The sequence below is a fragment of the Acinonyx jubatus genome, chromosome A3, assembly GCF_027475565.1.
Source record: "Acinonyx jubatus isolate Ajub_Pintada_27869175 chromosome A3, VMU_Ajub_asm_v1.0, whole genome shotgun sequence".
NCBI classification, from domain to species: Eukaryota; Metazoa; Chordata; class Mammalia; order Carnivora; family Felidae; genus Acinonyx; species Acinonyx jubatus.
Genome location: NC_069388.1, coordinates 104,023,539 through 104,031,174, shown reverse-complemented (window position 1 = coordinate 104,031,174; position 7,636 = coordinate 104,023,539).

Below are 7,636 nucleotides of genomic sequence, written 5' to 3'. Positions count from 1 at the left end.
TGCGTCTACATGGCACCCAAACATCTGGATGAAATGTAAATAAAACAAGCAGATGTTTCTCCTTCATTCCAGCAGGTGCCTTGGCAGAACCCCCAGCCTTGAGCTATAGGGGAAGGGCTCTCTGGGTCCGGGGCCCAGATGGGGGTGGAGGGGCTGTGCACCACTGCCCTTGTCAGGGGCCTCACAGACAGGAGTGAGCAAAGAAAGCCAGACACCCCTAGAAATGGATGATAGCATCTGTGTGGACAAGATGAAAGGTTTGGGAGCTGGGGTGCAGGAGGAGGGCTCGAGGGAGAGAGGTCTGAAGGCAGATCAGTGGGGAAAAGAGCTGGTGCCACATCCCTCTTTCATTTCATCGTGACAAAGGGTTTTCTGAACCTCCACATTCCATACCACTGCCTTCCAGGAAAAGGGACTGTCCTGAAGAAACAAGAAATGGCTTCGTTCTTACCCCCAGGGGCTAATGTGCAAGGGGAGTTGGACTCTAGGGACAGAGGGTACCCTGGGGCTTAGAAATGGCACAAAACTCCCCCTTCTCACCCCATCTTCTATGTAACAGAAGACCAAGGGACAGTCACATTAGACTAATAAGGGGGGCTGAGAGGGGCGCCTGGGTGGCTCAGTCGGTGAAGCTTCCTGACTTCAGCTCAGGTCATGATCTCACGGTTCGTGGGTTCGAGCCCCACGTCGAGTTCTGGGCTGACAGCTCAGAGCCCGGAGCCTGCTTTGGATTCTGTCTCCTTCTCTCTCTGCCCCTCCCCTGCTGGCACTCTGTCTCTTTCCTCTCTTAAAAAATAAATCACTATTAAAAAAAAATTTTTTTTAAGTAAGGAGGTTTGGGATACTCGTGAAAGGATCATCGAGGAAGGACAGGGCTTCAGAGGACCAGAGACAAAAGGAGATTCGCTGGTTACTACTTGCCTTTCCTCCTTCCATCCTCTGTACCCTGACTCTGTGTATCACATAACGCCCTCCCCCAGTCCTGTCTTCCATTCCCCTGGGCTTGTGTGTGACACTGAACACGCTCCCCGGTCCTGCCCCCCACTTCCCCAGACTCTGCGGGTAGCACTAAACACACTCTCATCCCTCAGGTGAACCGTAGCCGGTGCCCTCCCTTGGCACCCCCCATAGCCCTGGGGTGTTCAACCAAACATGTTCCCCAGAACCACCTGCCTTGGAAGGAGCTTTTTTACCTCCCTGTCTCCAGAGACACCTTCAGGACCCTACAGGGATCCTTTGCCCCACCCCCAGCCCGGCACAAACAAGCATTGTGCCGAGCGCGAGCGCGTGTACGAATGTGTGAGTGGGCGTGTGTCAGAGGTGGCAGCCATCAGAAAGAAGCCTCCCCCATCCATCCACTGATTATTGCATTTTGCGCCCAAAACAAATATCTTCCTTTGGCCTCAGTGTTCCTATCTGTGAAACTGAGCCACAGCTGGACCTCAAGCTATTCGGGACCCGTGGGAAAGGGTCCAGTTCCCAGCAGGGGTTGAGAATTCAACCACCGGACCGTGGTCAGGACCGAGTGAGGCATAGTTTGGGGGAAGGAGATTGTGCTTTGATAAAGAAGTTACGTTTTAGTTTTGTTTTTCTTGGGGTTTGTTTTTGTTTTTGTTTTGTTTTTAATGAAACAGGAAGCGCCAAGCAGTGCCCCAAGCCTCCGGGTTTTCCAGGCAAAGACTCTCACCCCTGATAACTACAGCAACCCCTGTAAGACGCAGAGGGCTTCCTTTCCCATTTTGAGGGGAGGGAGGTAAGAATCAGACACAAAGAAAACCGGAGTACATGGGTGATCTGGCTCCCCTTTCCCCAAGTAGCCTCGCTTTTTAGCATCATGGGTTAGAAGTTTATAGGAATTCTGGATCCATGGTTTCCTATGGTCGCTTTTACAGATCTTGTTAATTTATTACCCGTGGTTACACTTTTAATGGAAATCATGAAGAAATGGCAAAGGAAACATGAGCTAATTTTTTTCCAGTGACACATTTCACTGCTATTTAAATAGCCGTTTTGCCAAACCAAACACAGCGCTTACAGCCAGCGGGGACACATGAAGGAGATCACTGTGGCCGATCCTGCCTGCGGCATCCAGAACAGGCGAGACTTTCTCTCAGCTTCCCTAAGGGCCGGAGGCCAAGGAGGGTGGACTGGGGTGGGGTGGGGGAGGCGGGTAGAGCTGGAGCCTGGGGCACAGCTGGAGCCCCAGAGCCCTGGTGACGTGCAGCTCCCACCCTCTCCCAGGCAAGGCCATTTCACTCCTGCCCGGAGCCTCCTCCCCGCAGCCCCCTGAGGGGCCCTGGGGTGACTGTTTCCCCCAACAGCATAGGAGGCCCCCCAGAGCGGGCCACAACCAGGCCACTGGCAAGGACTGCCCGACTCTCCCTGCTGGATGACATGTTCAAGCCTCTAACTGGGAACACTATCGGGCTGTGTAAAACCAGAGACGGACTTTCTGGGGGAAGCCTGGCCAGCTTTGTTCCAGTTCTGTGGTGGCAGTGGCCGTTACCGTGACCACGCTTGCACAGGGCGCCTTTGTTGGGCAAACCCAGAGCCCCTGACTTCTCCTCAGAAACAGCCTCTGACGTTTTCTTGCTCCCTGGCTCTGGGGCTGTGATGTCACCAAGCATTTATTAACTTTTCAAGAAGCCAATTGAGAGCTGTGGCACTTGGCAAGAAAGAAGCCAGGGCCCGGGATATTGGAGGCAGGGGAGGGGGAGGGGGAAATCTTCATAACGCTCTGGTCAGAACCTCCCCCAGATTCAAAACCGCAGTGGGATTGAGAGAAGCATAGCTCTCAGGGGCCCACGTCCAGCCCTCGGACCCCTTGGATGAGTTGTCAACCTCAGGGGCCCTGTGAGAACCCCGTGGCCAACGTGCCCATGGTGCGCTCCTCTGACGAACATCAGGGTGGATCATTCCAGAAGGGGGCACGAAATGGGGAGAGAACATCCTGGAGGGAGGAGACCGAGCCAGCAGGAGCTGGGGACTAGGCCCCACCCAGGCCACCAGCAGATCTTGAACAAGTCTGGCTGTGTTTCTATTCCCCTCAGTGCGATGCTCTGTGGCCCCCGGGGCCCCCTGCGAGTGTCAAGGTGGACAGAGCAGAGGGGCTATGACAGAATTCGGGCAGCAGGCCTGCTGGCATACTGGGAGAAACCACTCTCCCTCCTCCACTTTCCAGGGAGAAAACCCACTTTAGCGAGGCTCCGGAGAGAAGTTAACTGTCGTCTTCCCTTTGCCAAAAAGTATATTAAATTCACTGACCACATTTTTCCAAACCCAAGTGCAGAGGACATTAGATGCAATGCACACTGGCTGGGCTCTGGTGCGCTGGGCACCCCACACATTTCATTTTGCATTATTAATATTTAAACCAAAGCAGCTGTTCTCGGCACACAGAGCCCAGAGCCTGCCCAAGGCTCCAATGGAGACTTCTCCCTGGGGCCAGATGCACCAGCTCAGAAGCCCTTTGTTGACCCTCAGGCCTTGGGCCACCTGGGGCAAAATTCCCCAAGCAGCCGTTCAGTAATCTGTGATGACATTTCTGGGACATTTCTGGGCAAGGGGGCTTGGTGGTTTGTTGGCAAAAGCAGATTCTCTTGATCTGGCTTAGTGGAGATTCAGCGGGGTCCGCCCTGAGATTTTTCAGAGTGGGGAAAGTATCTCTTGAAAACACCAACCTCCTCTTCTGAGCCCTCTGCCTCAGGGCTGGGTGCTCCCCCAACTCTTTTCTCCTTCAAAACCACAACTCTCATACCAAGATTTTGTGCCTTGGAGCCTGGGGTCCTCCTCCTGGGCATTTGCACGTTAAAGCCTCACCTTTTAAGCCTGGGCGGGGAGACTCTTGCCTAAGTCTGGGGGCCTGCTTGGCCAACAATATGCTACAACCAAATATAGAAAACTCCTTCCGAGCCTGCCTTCACTCCTTCACCGTCAGGACCCCGTCCTCCAGCCACCTGGGGCCGCTCTGTCTCCCTGACACTAAACACTGTCCTTCCATAGACCATCTGCTCCTCCTACTTGCCTTTGAAGTCCCAGACCAAAAGTCACCTCCTCTCTGCTACCACCTCCCACCCCAACCCCAGGATGAACTTACTTATTCCTCTCTCCTGCCATAAGGCTTTATGTCCCCACCCCCATATTTTGTCATATATCTCATTATATTGCAAAATTTTCTTAATAAAAGTTAATATTTGTTGAGCACTTTCTACATACAAGATGCTTTAAGTAGAATTATATACTGTATAATTTTCACAATAACCCTCTGAGATGGGTTCTCTAATTATCCCCATTTCACAGATGGCATAACTGAGGCTTAGAGGTGGCGAGCAGCCTGCCCAAGGTATCTGTTTCCCCCAGAGACTATGAGCTCCCCAATAAGGGGTTCTGTGTCTTGTGCATCCAGGTCTTACCTAACACACAGTCCCATTTTAGGCGCTCAGTCTCTGCTTGTTGAAATGCAAGTAAAATTAAATGAAGCCAGCAGTGGGGTGCCTGCCTGGCTCAGTCAGTGGAGCCTGTGACTCTTGATCTCAGGGTCATGAGTTCAAGCCCCACATTGGGTGCAGAGATTACTTTAAAAAATTTTTAAGATTATGGGGCCCCTGGGTAGCTCAGTCGTTAAGCTTCCGAGTTCGGCTCAGGTCATGATCTCGCGATTTGTGGGTTCAAGCCCCGTGTCAGGCTCTGTGCTGACAGCTCAGAGCCTGGAGCCTGCTTCAGATTCAGTGCCTCCCTCTCTCTCTGCCCCTCCCTCACTCATGCTCTGTCTCTCTCTGTCTCTCAAAAACAAACAAAACATTTAAAAATTTTTTTTTTAATTTTAAGATTAAAAAAAATTTAAATAAATCCAACAGAAGGATTTTCCCAGGTCAGGATCTGCTGAGATATCCTAGTGTCCCCATTTTCTTGAGGGGACTGCCCACCTCTAGCTCCTAGGGAAAGAGGAGTACCAACCTGGCAGTTAACCAGACCTGGATTCAAATTCCAGTTCCTCCTGAACTTAAACTAGCTGTGTCTCTGTTTGCCCGTTTGCAAATTGGTGAAAATAATAACGCCAGCCTAATTTAGCCGTTACAATGACCAATTCAGACCTGCCGGAGCTAGTCTGGAGAGGCGAGGTGGCTGTAAGCACTACAGGAAGGGATATGCGGAAGCATCTAACCCAGCTCTTGCCACATTATAGACACTGACATCCAAGACAGGGCAGTGCTTGAACAGCAGTGATGCACACAGTGTGCTACACTTATACAGGGCTCCATAAGGCACTGCCAAGTGCATCTCTTCATCTAAGCCTCACATTACATTATGATCCTGCATGCAGACATCCAGTGCCGTATGACAAACCACCCCCAAACTCGGTGAGTGACTTAAAACGATAGCGTTACTTTTGTTCGCAAATTTGCAAGGTGGGCAGGGCTCAGCAGAGAAGCCCTTCCTCGCTACTTCATTCACTACCACCTGGGTGGGGCAGCTTGAAGGCTGAGGGTCGGAATCACTCTCGCTCCCACGTCCGCCTGTGCTGTTGGCTGAGACCGTGGCTAGGACTCTCAGCCGGAATCGACAGACGAGTGCCCTCTCCATGTGGCCTGCGCTTCCTCACGGCATGGCAGCCGAGCTCCAGTGCGAGAAACAGACAGAGACAGAGAAACGGACAGAGAGAGAAAGAGCCAGCCAGTGGAAGCCACATGCCTCTTATGACCCAGCCTAGGAAGCCACACAATGTCATTTCTGAGACATCCTATTTGTTGCGGCGGCCCCAGAGACCTGCCTAGGTTCAAGGCAAAAGGACACAGACCCTGTCTCTTAATGGAAAGTGGTAAGGTTGTGGAAGAGCATGTGGCACTAGAAATACTGCTATGGCCCTTTTGGAAAATACACAGAGCCCCAGTTTATAAAGGAGAGCACCGAGGCAGGAAGCTACATGGCCAGTGCAAGAGCACAGAACCCTTGAGTAGCAGAATCAGAACTGGAAGCTGGGTCTTCTGACTCCAAACCCCAGGTTTTTCCCACTGAACAGTGTGCCTTCCAACCCCATCTAGCGGGGCTTCAGAAAGGCCCAGGCCATTCCTGTATAACAAGGCCTTTCAGAGCCAGCCAGCCAGCTCCCTCATACACACACACACACACACACACACACACACAGCTTCTCCCAGTAGTCTGTTTATCCCACTGGACCTGGTGAGGGGAAAAGCTCCTCACTGGGTCAGACCCCATTCTGCTTCACTGCCAGGCCGGGCTGAGCCAGGGGACCCAGGACTCCCCAGTGCTGGCGAGTCCTGATGCTCTGGGGTGAGGGTGGAAGGATTGACAGGGTGCAGTCTGGGATGTGTAATTCCAGACGACAGCGGGAGCTAAGAAGACTATGGGTAATTTGGGGAATTTTTGGAAAATGTGAGTGTGATGTCAGCGTCAGTGAAAGAAAGAAAGCTGAGGGGATGAGGGGGAGTCCTGGAGGGGCTGGCCAGGAAAGGCGAGGGCAGTCAAGTTGTAATGGGAGAAACAGTTTATTAGTCTAGAAAAGTTTAACTTGAAGCTCCCAGCCTACCTCCACGCCTCTGCTCAGCATGGGCAAATAGCACAGATGTGATTATAATCCATGCTGGTTGAATCCAGGGGAAGAGGTGGGAATGTATTGATTTCTTCACAGATTATTAAACAACTAAGCATAAAGCCAGCTCTTCGCCAGACCAGGGCATCAGCAGTAGCTGGGAAATCTTGGCCTGGGTCATTGCATGTGGGAGGAGGCTGCAGAGGTCAAGGGTGGGGCAGCCCACCCTCAAGAGTCTCTGGGGAATTTGGCTGATGCTTCTAGGAACGCTTTGATTGACTTGTTAAGGCTGCATCCCCAGAACTGGGTGCTCCTCTAACACCCTTCCCAGAAGTGACCTCAGGCCCGAAGTTCTCATTGAATCCCAGCCTTCATGCACAGAGCCAGGAAGCATTCAGCACACATTAGGGCAGCATTGTCCTGATGGCAATGCATCATCCATCCACAGCCAGACACAGCTAGCTGGCCTCACGGTCTCCCACCCACTGCTACGATCCCTGTGGCCTTGGGCAAGTCACTGAACTTCAGGAAGACTGGGTGAAAGCGAAGCAAGAAGATCTACGCCAAAGAGCTGTTATGAGCCCTAACTAGGAACATAGGCTCCTACCCCAGAGTCTGACCTATACGATTAGATACACGGGCATTCTCATCCCCATCTGTTTTCCTCTTCCATTCTTTTCCACAAACCCCAAACTACGATTCATCCAAAACTTATCTAATTCAGACAAGCAGAGCCAGAGAGAGACAAAGCTGATAAAGTGTTGGGGGTGGTGGGGAGAAGAGATCCAAGGAGGCACTTTCTGCCTTCAGGAGGCACTGGTGTAGGAGGCCTTGTAGGACACTGGGCCAGAGCGGGGGTGCCAGCCCCCACTGTGGGGAGGGTTCCTCTTATCATCTTGTGCTGCTTGTCCTTAAGGTCCAGACAGTCCCAAAGCCACCCACTCCATCAGACCCCAGCAAGGTGCCAGCAAGAACAAACAAAAGCATAGGCACCAGGAGAGAGGCTGCTTCGTCGCTGTCTTGGAGACGTGGTCCCAAGCTTCTCTCTGCCTCTATTTTCTCACCCAGAAGATAGAGTTGGACTGA